General features: G+C 37.8%; 1 long non-coding RNA gene across 1 annotated transcript; it reads left to right on the top strand.

The window, feature by feature from the left end:
• Positions 1 to 3,248: 3,248 nt before the first annotated feature.
• Positions 3,249 to 3,684, top strand: LOC119915405. The gene is made up of 2 exons (XR_005446942.1): positions 3,249 to 3,448; positions 3,528 to 3,684. It is a non-coding gene; the product is annotated as an uncharacterized LOC119915405 (long non-coding RNA).
• Positions 3,685 to 11,702: the final 8,018 nt, after the last annotated feature.

The following is an 11,702-nucleotide window of genomic DNA, read 5'->3' as shown; positions in this document are numbered from 1 at the left end:
ATTTCTTTAATCTTCACTGAAGCTCAGACAATACATTTAAGATTTAACCTAAAATATATGTCATCCTTTTTGTCTAGTGCTATTCGTACACAGATGAAGTCACACATTTAAGCAGGAATGTCTTACCCAAAGTAGTACTTTTCACTTATTAAAATATCAATCAAATATTTATTAGACAAGCATGCTTTCCACAAGTGACACAGACATACTCATACATTTTTAGTCATGTAGCAGTTTGATTCAGACCATAAATGATTCTGTCTGCTTCACTAACTCTTCACTGAAGTCACTAAGGAAAGGATTCCTCCTATTTAAAGCAAAGAAAGCCCTTGAAGACAATTACTCATTCAAAGCAGCGGCAGCCACTCCCATGGTGCATATTTGCTAATGTGCACCGAGTGATTTCATATTCACAGTGGTAGAATTGTAATTCAGGGGGTCTGAAAAAGTCTTGGTGGGAAAACCCAATTAGGATGCCAAGAAGGGGCATGTAATAAGATTCTGTCACTCTGTAATGGAGTGACAGGGCTGGTGATAAGGCTGGCACATGTTGAGCTCTCACTCTGAGCAGATTTCAATCAGGGTCGTCCTGGGAGGCATGACCTGCCTCGTTAAGAGAATGCAATACCCTCCCCTGCTGATTGGATAATTGTGAAAGAACGTGCTATAGGCTTAACATGTTTAAGAAGGCTTAAAGGTTCAGTGTGTAAGTTTTAGTGGCATCTAGTGGTAAGGGTTGCAAATTGCAACAAATGGCTCACTGTGTATTCACTTGCTGCAAGCAAAAAATAAATAAATAACCTAATTTTGTACATTTTCTGCATTCAACATATGGTTCTCCTTTAAATATCTTTATAATATAGACCACTTCTGGCAAGGTTTTTATTATTTCTGTCTTCTTTCATATTTGTATACTGTACTGTATACTTCTTTATGTCCCATTTACACTTAATTCCTCTTTTTGCAATACATTTTGCATAGATTTTATTATAATAAATTATAATAATCTTAAAACATACTTTTATAGGAGAGACTTTCCCGATCTTATTTGACTTTATTTTATCCCTTTTATTTAATTCTATTTTACTAATTTTATATTTATCTTAAACGTGTATTTTAGTCTTTTCAATGTTTTCATGCTTTTATCTTGTATTGTTTTTGTATTATTGTCTTTTGGGTATTATTGTCTTTTGGGTATTATTGTCTTTTGGGTATTATTGTCTTTACACTTGTTAAAGCACTTTGTAACTTGTTTTTGAAAAGTGCTCTACAAATAAAGATTATTATTATTATTATTATCATTATTAATATTAATTATTATCTCTCTAAAAAGGAAAGTGTGTGTGTGTGTGTGTGTGTGTGTGTCTGACTGTCTGTCTGTTTGTACATTCGTATTCAATGTGACGAAACACTAACTAAATGGAAAACTAGAGTAGTTTGTCCATTTGAGACATGGCGACGTCGATGTAAGGGGGATTTGCAGTGTAGATAGAAATGGCTCATTCTAAGGTAATAAAAATATAACAGTTCATTATGTAATGTCTTTATACGTCACTGAAAACATAATTATGTATATTGTATTGCATTTCTGTAATAAATAAAAAACTAAATATTACACACTGAACTTTTAAACATTTCATAAAATATCCATAATGCAATGATTAGTTCATGAATCAATAAGTCAGTAACAAATAAATACAAACATTCATAAAGAAATTAAAAAAATAAATGAATAATGGCTTTTTGACAACTCATTAATGCTTTAAAGAAGAAGCTGTCTGTTTTCTGCTGGACAGGTAATTAAGTTAGTTGGACTTTAGTGATGCAAATGAAAGCTGTTTGATAGCAATAGCTAGAAGCTGGCCATAATCACCGACACACCTGGCGTGTTTCTCCTGTCAGTTGTGTAAAATATGTAGTTGGATTAATTACATGTAGCCTTGTTATTCTCTAGTGCTTTGCTTCAGCTTTCCCAGTTATATTAGCGAGACAATCAGCTGCTCAGTAATTGGCAATAAAACGTTAGCTTACAGCATAGAAGCATCAGCCAGCTAAACTTTTATTGCTCTGGTAGAAAATTAATTAATTAAATTCATGTAGTTATTCTCTAGCGCTGTGCTTTGGCTTGTGGTGTAAAATATGTAGTTGGATTAATTTAATCTAGTGACTCTCTCTCCACTCTGTTTTGGCTTTGTCATTATGTTCCTGAGACAATCACTAGTTGGCAATAAAATGTAGCTTCCAGCATGAAAGCTCAGATCAGCCAGCTAAACTTTTACTGCCCTGGAAGAAAAAAAATATGTTGTTGGATTGTAATTTAATGTAGTTATTCTCCAGCGCTCTATTATGACTTTGCAAGGTAGACAGAAATGTGTCCTTACCTTCCTGAGACAAACAGCTGATGAATATTATTGGCAATAAAATGCTAACAGCAGAGAAGCTCAGTTCAGGAGCTAAACTTCTGTTGAATTCCAGATGTGGCTATTTAATGAACGAGTAACAATAATATTCACAATAACATATGATTTTACTGAATAATCAAGTAAATATATTTTCTTAATATATCAATGTAAAGAAACCTGATTTCTTGACTGGCAACTCTCTGCTATCTCACAGAGGACATATTTTGTCCTGTCTCATTCACTGTAGCTATACAACTCGCTTGGATAGAAAACTGGTTTCAACTTCTCAAATGTGACATTGTTCTGGGTTCTTACAACTTGTGATGAGCATTTGTCATAATTTGTGACATTAAAAATTGGGCAACAATTAAAATTTTTATTTTTTCTGCGATTAGTCGCATAGTTATGCACAAAATTGAATAATAAATTCTAAAATAGTGTATTGCACACTTTTAATTTAAATGTACTGCTATATACAAGTGCAACAACATGTGGTTTGCACACAGAAAGGTGATTTTTACCAGCAGTATTCCGTTTACACAGTAGCAATAAAATATTTATTATAAATCTCAACTAAAACATTAATGTAATCAAATCAAATGTAAAACCAAAGATATTTGCCACTGCCAGGGCATTACCTTTTATCTAGTTTGTTAAAACAAGTAAGAGTCTAGAGCCATAACATCATAAAAGGCACCTTCTGAGCAACAGTTTATCTGTTTTCTTGTTTTGTTTTTTTTGTCTGAACAGGTATCAGCAGAAACATTTTTCTTTTATCAGGGAGCAGCAGAAACAGTCTATGTTCAGCAGCAAGTGTCCCTGTTAGAGTGAGGTTGTTATGAGTCTGCAGTTCTCCTCCCCGACCCCTTGTGTTTATGTTCTCATCCCTCCCTGTGTCTCCTGTTAGTCTGTCTGTCTCTCTGTGTTGTCTGGGCGTGGCTTCTCACTCTGGGCCTGGCGCTCCACCTCCACCTGCACACCTGATCCACATTCCACTAATCAAGACTCTGCAGTATATCAACCCGTTTCTTCACCTCACCTCAGTGGTATTTGTGCTGTGGCCTACAAATCTCAAGTTGTATATTCTGTTTGTTTCTTGTGAGTTCAACTTACCTTGTCTCTCAGGATCACTGCCTGCCTGGAGATTTTGCCCCTGCCTCACTCAGCTCACTGCCCGCCTGGAAATCCACTCGCTGGTCTCCATTCCCTGGTCTGCCCGCTGGTCTGCTCCGCTCTCACAACCCGTTTTTCAATAAACTTTAAGTTCCTGGATTTAAACCTGCCCCGAGTCCAATCTTGAGTCTGTTCATCTAGCCTGCCATAACAGAGGTGAAGTGTTCGCCTCAAGCACACGCCTACCCGCTGCCGAAGTTGAATTGTCTAGAACTTTTTGCACGCAGCGCGGAGAACAAATCATTGGAAGAGAGACAGAGCCTCGCTGTTTGAGTTTCCACAATCTACTACTGTTTACTAAATAGGACATCAACTGGAGGGAATTTGCATTGCGGAGCATCCCCTGCAACGTCACCTGCCGTTTACTCGCGGAACGCTTGTCTCCCTGTCTGTTCTGTTCACCGGAGCAAAGAGCAACCCCGCAGGGCCAAGCGACTATGTTGTGATTTTAAGAACGTTCCTAAGATCGACATCTGCCCCAATAGAAATCAGCATGCAGTGTGTAGCTATCCAGTTCGCTATGGCATTTGTTCGCTTGTCTTGCTTTAACTACTTCTCCCACACGCTGCATCCAGCTTAGTCTGCCGAAGCCTCCCTCTGCTCAGATTGGTCAACACCCCTCCTGACCAATGGTTTGACTGTACAGTATGTGTAGAAAAAATGCCTAAAATTACATACCCAAAATGAATCAGGAATAACTCCTCAACCATTTGGCCTAAATGCATAATTCTGGTCTCCTTTGAGTCAGAAGCTAAGGAATATAAATCCATTGTATATTAATAGATTTATTTTACTTTTACAGACTACATAGAGATGAAATAAAGAAAAAGTCTGATATTTTCATCCTCGCCTGGTAAAAAAAAAAAGCTATATTTTAATGCAATAAACCATCAAAACCATCATAAGGAAGCTTTTAATGCAACTGAAGATCTTCTAATACACCTGGAATGCAATTGTAGCTGTAAATCTGATGAAAATAAACTAAAATACAACAGTTATCATGCAACATTTTCAAAATATACCAGGCGAATGTCCATATTTTGGCAATATTTACTGTTAAAATGTGGACTTTTATTGGTAGATATCTTTAAAACACTTTTTCTGTCCATACAACCAAGTTCCAAATAACATAATATTGAAATAAAAACAGTGAGTATTCATCAACATTCCTGTCATCAAAAGCACACCCATGCTTTACAGGCGTGTAGATTAAGAATGGAACATCCCACAGTGATGGGGGGGGCGTCAATTGATCTGGCTTGAGCAGACCTTTAATTTGGTACCCATGTCTATGCATACATGTCTATGTATCTCCAACGGGTTGGCCACAAAATGGCGAAAAACACCGTGTGTTCTCAAGCGGCATGTTTCCGGTCTACAGAAATGTCGAAACACATGTGTTTCCCAGGTTAAAGGTGCCCCCCCCCCCCCCCCCCCCCCCCACTAAATCAAGTCCTGCTATGCAGACTAGCCCTCACTCATTACTGTACAGAACTCAACTTTATTCTCTGGTTTTACTGAAACTGGATCAGAGTTGATGGAGACAATATTGCCCTGTTTTCCCTCTAATGTCCTCCACCTGCTCTGCCTCCACTTTGGCTGTTTTACGGAGTTTATATGTTATTGGTTAACTACTGCTAACAGCAGCAGCTAATAAGTTAGCCGTGCAGCTAGCTGTCCTATTGCTGATTCTGTCCTGGAAGCTTGGTGCTCCGGGGTTGGTTGTTGGTGTTTACACCTAACATTCCCACAGAAGCTTTGGACCGCTGGTTAAGAGATAACAGCAGCTAGCTGTTGCTAACAGTAATACAGTAATCTGTTAATGTTATCAGTCCATCAGGAAGCTTCATAAATCACAGAGTTGAGGCAGAGCAGCCAGAGGACATCAGAGGGAAAACCACAAAATATTTCCTCATAATCTTCATAACTAAAAGCACTTTCTGTGAACCACACTGCCCTGCACAACCTTCCGTTTCTCAGGGGTATTTTGGGTGCGTGAGATTATATGAAGGAGGAAACAATGGAGATTGAGGCTCACATATGTCAGTTACATGCACTGAACTGTTGTTATTCAACTATGCCAAGGGAAAAACAGTTTTCCATTTTACCGCACCTTTTACATGTGTGGATTTACCATGAAAACCTATTTTCTCAGTCATCTTCTAACTATGAGTGATGGTGTTCTACATGAACACAGTCTTCCTAGAGTTATTTCATGTGAGAGTATGTATTTGCGTTCTCATCTGAGCTACATCTGAGTTTCAGTTGAATCAAAACCTGAAGGCAATTGTAGGTGAATCAAGTATGATCATAGTACACCTATACAGTCCTGATGAAGCAGATTAACTTATGTTTTGAGCATTAACTCTTAATAAATAATATATCAGGATGATCCATCTACCCACATTAATTGATTTTTGGGCCACCTAGGGACAGCGGAAACAAACTGTAAACACAACATGGACTTATTATCCTCTTGTAAAGCAAGATTGTAAGTAAACAGTTTCCTATTTAAACACCCAGCAGATCCAGAGCAACATATTAGCATTCATTTGGAGTCGGTTCTGGCAACCTGCTGAATTTCTGTTCTTGTATTAGCTTCATTTTGTCAGCACAAGCCCCTGAGAGAAATATCTGTCTTTTTAGTTGCTAAAATTCTCCACAACAGTATGTTCACCAGCTAGTCGCTAACTTTGTCTGTTAGACTTTTGGTGGTGGGAATGTAATGTATAATGTTATGACGGCCATGAGAGTGAACCAGAATATTTAATTTAATAATTACACATAGTCATTTGATTATAGATTATAGGCACTTTAATGTTATCACAAAACTTAAAGAGCAACTTAACATCCTTTCATAGCTTGAACCAACCCGTTCTCACTCCCAAGTCATCACATTTGGAGTCAAGATCTGTTGGCATCAGGTTGTGACGAGCTTGGGCACTCCTTAGCGTCATAGTTCAATGCACTGGGGAAAGCCCTGTAGTGTCAGTTTTGAATACTGAAGCTAAGTGTTGGATATTTAACAGAAAAGTCAGAGTAAGGAGGTAGTTGGGGTGGACTGGGGCCAGAAACTGGACTTTCAACCAGGAGACCGGCATTCGTTTCCCATGTGAAACAAAAACATTTAATTTAAGTAGGTTAAGGTTATGTTGGTGTGGGAGTCTCAGGTTCCATTTCCACTGTGACACATACACCAATGTGTCCATGAGCAAGACACTTAACCCATAGTTGCTCCAGATGCACGCAACCTCTGCTAAATTATTACTTAACTTATTTAAATTAACTGACGTAAGTAACTTAGTAAACCCAAACCATGATCTTATCCTAAATCTAACCAAGTACCTATTGTGTCTAAACTTAACCAAATTGTTACATTTCACAGCGGCACAGCCGTAACACGGCGCACACGCCTCCTGTGTGAGTCCAATGTAAAGGGGTACCCAGGGTGTTAAAAAGCAACGCCAAGGAGTCTTGACCAAGGCCCCATCCACACAGAGTTAACGATTACGATCTCTGTCCATGCCAGTGTTCTACATTAAAACGACTGAAAACTCACATTTAGTGGCCCTTCACACTGGGTGCACGTGCCGGTGTAAACACAGTTACAGAAGATTTGATGAAAGAATTAAAAAAAACAGACGAAGAACCACACCAGATTTTTTCTTGCATGGACCAAAAACGAGCTGGGACTGCTATTGAATATAACACTGGAGTTAAAAGCAACTGTGCCAGCCGAAAACAGACTGGGACACGTCACAAAGTAAATAAGGCAACATAAACAGTACAAGTATAGGCTATAAGTGTTATTTGCACGGTACAAAATATTTTCAGTAGTAATATTTAGTCTGCTTTGCATGACTTATGAGAACCAATCAAAGAGCAAAATGTGAGCGCCTGCGGCATCATTTCTAAAGTCCTCCGTTTTTGCCCGTCTGCACCAAAACGCTACCCGGAGTTTTAAAACGAAAAACAGGGTCGGCAGCATTTTCAAACTTCACCGTTTTAGTCTGTATCTATATGTGAGGTGCAAACGTAGCAAAAGGTCTCCGTTTGAAAGCGAAAACGCAGTAGTGTGGATGGGGCCCAAGCATCCATATGTGACAATTTAGGATCTAGTGTTGCTTGAACGCACTCCCTTCATAAAAAAATGCATTCTGAACCCTGACACAGTGCACAACCACCACATTACTTCTGTTGCAATAAACACAGTAAAATGGGACCCAGATTAATAGATAATAAATTAATAAAGTTACTGTACTGAAAAAAGCTTTCCAGGGCTTTAGGTTGCTTTAAACTTTCTTTAAACAAGCCAAACATTCTCTAATTATAAACAATTTTCATGAAGAAAATATATTTAGCAGAAACTTCACCCAGATTTAGGTGTAAAGTGAGACTGCAGCTGAAATTAATTAAACTGTATCTAATTAATTGTTTTCACTTTTTTGTTGTTCAGGTGGATTCTCTCAAACATTCTTTGGAAAATCATTCATTTTGTAAATAACTTTAGGTCATAATACTGCTAAAAATGCAAGTGGGTGGGTGAAAAAAAGGCCTTGGAGATTGCATTGCTTTTTGCGCATGCAGTTTTTTACAGGTGTAACAGCTGAGAAAAATGTATCTTGAAATAATCATTTTCCAGGGGGAGAATGCTTTATTTGTACCAAAATGTATTCTTACACTCATCAGTCTGGAATTTCAGATGCAAGGACACCACAGAAATAAAGAGCACTTGAAAAGATGTGTGGTGACTCATGGAGCAAAGAAAGAAACACAATTGAGATTCTGCAGGGGAGAACTAAGCACTATTTACCTAGGCTGCCCAGAGCAAGCCTGTGGGCACAGAACAGTTGACACCACGAGTAAATGATGCCCACTCCGATCTCTCATGGTGATCAAAAGGAAACTTTAAAAACCTGGTAGGTTCTCTCATGACCATTTGGACATTTTCTGTTGAATACAATCTCATGTGGTACTGTTTGGATCTTCTAATTAAAAGATTTGTGTTAAAGTTTTGTACCCTGTGATATTTCTGTCTGTTTTGAAGACTAATTGTGCTGATATGTGTGAACAAAATAAGTGGTGTGCACTTATAGAGAGAGTGTTCCTTGTCCAGTGAGAGTGGGAAACTCCCACTCCACTTGTTTCAATAGTGAAAGGGTTTCTTCATCAGTGAGAGGAAACTCACTTTACATTTTCAAAGTGATATTAGCTCATAGATACAGATTTATTCCTAGCAGTAAATGACTGGATCCATGTTAATAGGTCAAAATATAACAACGCTGAATCCTCACTACCCAGATGATTTCTCAATTCACCAAGCTAATGGCGCTGAGCTTTAGAGAAGCAACAGTTCTTGTGCTCATTGACTATGGATGAGCATCTGGTCAATGTGAATGCGTGATCTGATCACTGTGCTCCTCCTGAGAGTGTCTTGCTGTGTTTCCCTGTGCACAAGGATAAAACATGCAAACATACAGAGCCCACAGTGTCACGCTCTTCACGCACATCTGCCTCTATGGTGGCATACAAATGCAGCTTCAGACTGTAGGTGACAATGACTTGGAATCTTGTGAACTTTTAATTGTGAACAGAAATCACACTGACTATTAATGGTTTTGGACTGTTAAAATTTGTGAATACATCTCTTAAGGGTAGAAAAACAACTAATAATGTACAAAACATACAAAATACGATCCATTGTTTAAGATTAAACTACCCAACAGTATAAAAAAACTCCATGTAAACTTACATGTTAATGGAATAATTATATACTAGAAGAATGCTAAAGTATCATCAGCAAAATGCACTTAGTATCAAAAGTAACTAATCATTATAATAATAATAATAATAATAATAATAATAATAATCTTTATTTGTAGAGCACTTTTCAAAAACAAGTTACAAAGTGCTTTAACAAGTGTAAAGACAATAATACCCAAGAGACAATAATACAAAACAATACTAGATAAAAGCATAAAAACATTGAAAAGACTAAAATACAGATATTTAAGATAAATATAAAATTAGTAAAATACAATAAAATAAAAGGGATAAAATAAAGTCAAATAAGATCGGGAAAGGCTCTCCTATAAAAGTATGTTTTAAGAACGGACTTAAAAGAGTTCACTGACTCAGCCGACCTGATTTACTCGGGCAAGCTGTTCCAGAGCCTCGGGGCCCTGACAGCAAACGCTCTGTCCCCTTTAGTTTTCAGTCGAGACTCTGGAACAGACAACAGACCTCTGCCCGAGGATCTCAAGGTACGTGCTGGTGTGTATGGGACTAAAAGGTCAGAAATATAACAAGATGAGAGGCCATGAAGAGCTTTAAAAGTGATCAATAAATTTTTAAAGTCAATTCTAAAACATACTGGGAGCCAGTGTAATGAAGCTAAAATAGGAGTAATGTGGTCATATTTCTTTTTTCTGGTTAAAAGCCTGGCAGCTGAATTCTGGACAGTCTGGAGTCGATCAATAGATTTTTGGGTTAAACAGGTGAAAAGGCTGTTGCAATAATCCAGGCGTGATGAGATGAAGGTGTGTAAAATGGTCTCGGTGTCCTTAAAAGTTAACATAGATCGAATTTTTGCTATATTTCTAAGTTGATAAAAACATGATTGAACAAGCTTTGTGGTGTGCTGCTCGAAATTTAAATTACTATCAAACCAAACACCAAGGTTCTTTGCCACAGGCTTAATGTGATTTACTAGGGAACCAGCAAGGAAGGAAAACAAAATGGGTCCTAAGACTGACCCCTGAGGCACACCATATTTAACTGGACAGAACGAAGAGACATAGTTGTGTACAGACATGCAAAACTTCCTATTTGACAGGTAGGATGAAAACCATTCTAGGGCAGTACCAGAGATCAGTGATGTCAAAAGCAGCGCTAAGGTCCAGGAGTACCAGGACTGAGCACATGCCTTCATCAGCAGACAATTAGGCAGAATAAACCCTGTCAGTGTTATATTATTATATTGGACCGTTATTATTGATGCATGTAAACAGTACTTTAAAGTTATAACAGTACTTTAATGTTATAACCAGTTGAGGTGGAGCCTTTTAACTGTTTTATATACTTTTGGGTATTTAAATAATGATACATGATATTTTTTAAACTTGTAGAACATTAATCTGAAATGCAAATAGATTAAACAAATGTAATGGAGTAGATGTATTAAATAGCATAAAATGGAAGTACTCGGATCTCATCCTTTTCAGGAATATTTTAGTGCATGATTCAGACATTAAGTTAGTCCAGGCTTGTAATTTAACATGTTCTATAATTTTTTATAGGCATAATGACCTTCGTTCCACCAAGGAAGTGCAGTTGAAGTGAAAAGTAGACTAATCCATTTCCCGAGCACACTTTAAGGACGAGCAAAACAGATTTTCCTTTACAGCTGTATCCATCATGATCCAGTAATATGTCTGTGTGAAGAATGGTCTGTGATTTAGTTTTCCCTCCATCATTTATCCGAGTTAATTTTATCTTAAGCTAGACGGAGGTCATTTTCTACTGTCGATGAGTTACATAATCAAATTTCTGTTTTGTGCTATTCTCTGCAGTATGACTAATTAGCTCTGGACATCCTCAAATGTGTAATGTCTGGAAAATCACCCTCCTCTTGCTCACTTCCATCTTGATAGCCACAATCAAGATGAAATGAACTCTAGTGCCACTGACCAGGCTGGTAAACAGCATGACTTCTGTCGGCTTCAGGGCAACTAAAATAATTTACTGAAGCTGCAGCCAGAGTAGGAGGTTAAGATTTGATTTCATGTGAGCAGAGAAAAGAGTAAAGTACATCAGCCTACCAGCCAAGGTACTGAATGCCAACCAAGGGTTTTGTCTGTAGTTTCCTTTCCTCTGAATTCTTGCTCTCCTGAAATTTGCTTCATAATAGAAACAACTCACATTTCCATTTAAGGCTTTTATTTCTGATGAATGTTGGTTCAACCATCACAGCAGGTGACACACGAGGTGCTGCTGCATTTTGCAGGCTGAAATACCTCACGGTGTTGGAATGTTGAACAGAGTCAGCAAATACTCGACTGTAGTTCCAGAGAAAAGGTGATGCAGCAATTCTTTATGGAAAAAGAAAAATGTACTCACAGATACTCT

This window comes from Micropterus salmoides, unplaced genomic scaffold (assembly GCF_014851395.1).
Source record: "Micropterus salmoides isolate LMB-PRFRI ecotype aquatic unplaced genomic scaffold, ASM1485139v1 Ms_hic_scaffold_21, whole genome shotgun sequence".
In the NCBI taxonomy this organism is placed as follows: Eukaryota; Metazoa; Chordata; class Actinopteri; order Centrarchiformes; family Centrarchidae; genus Micropterus; species Micropterus salmoides.
Note: the sequence above shows the minus strand (reverse complement) of the source record. Positions and strands in the feature narration are given on the sequence as shown.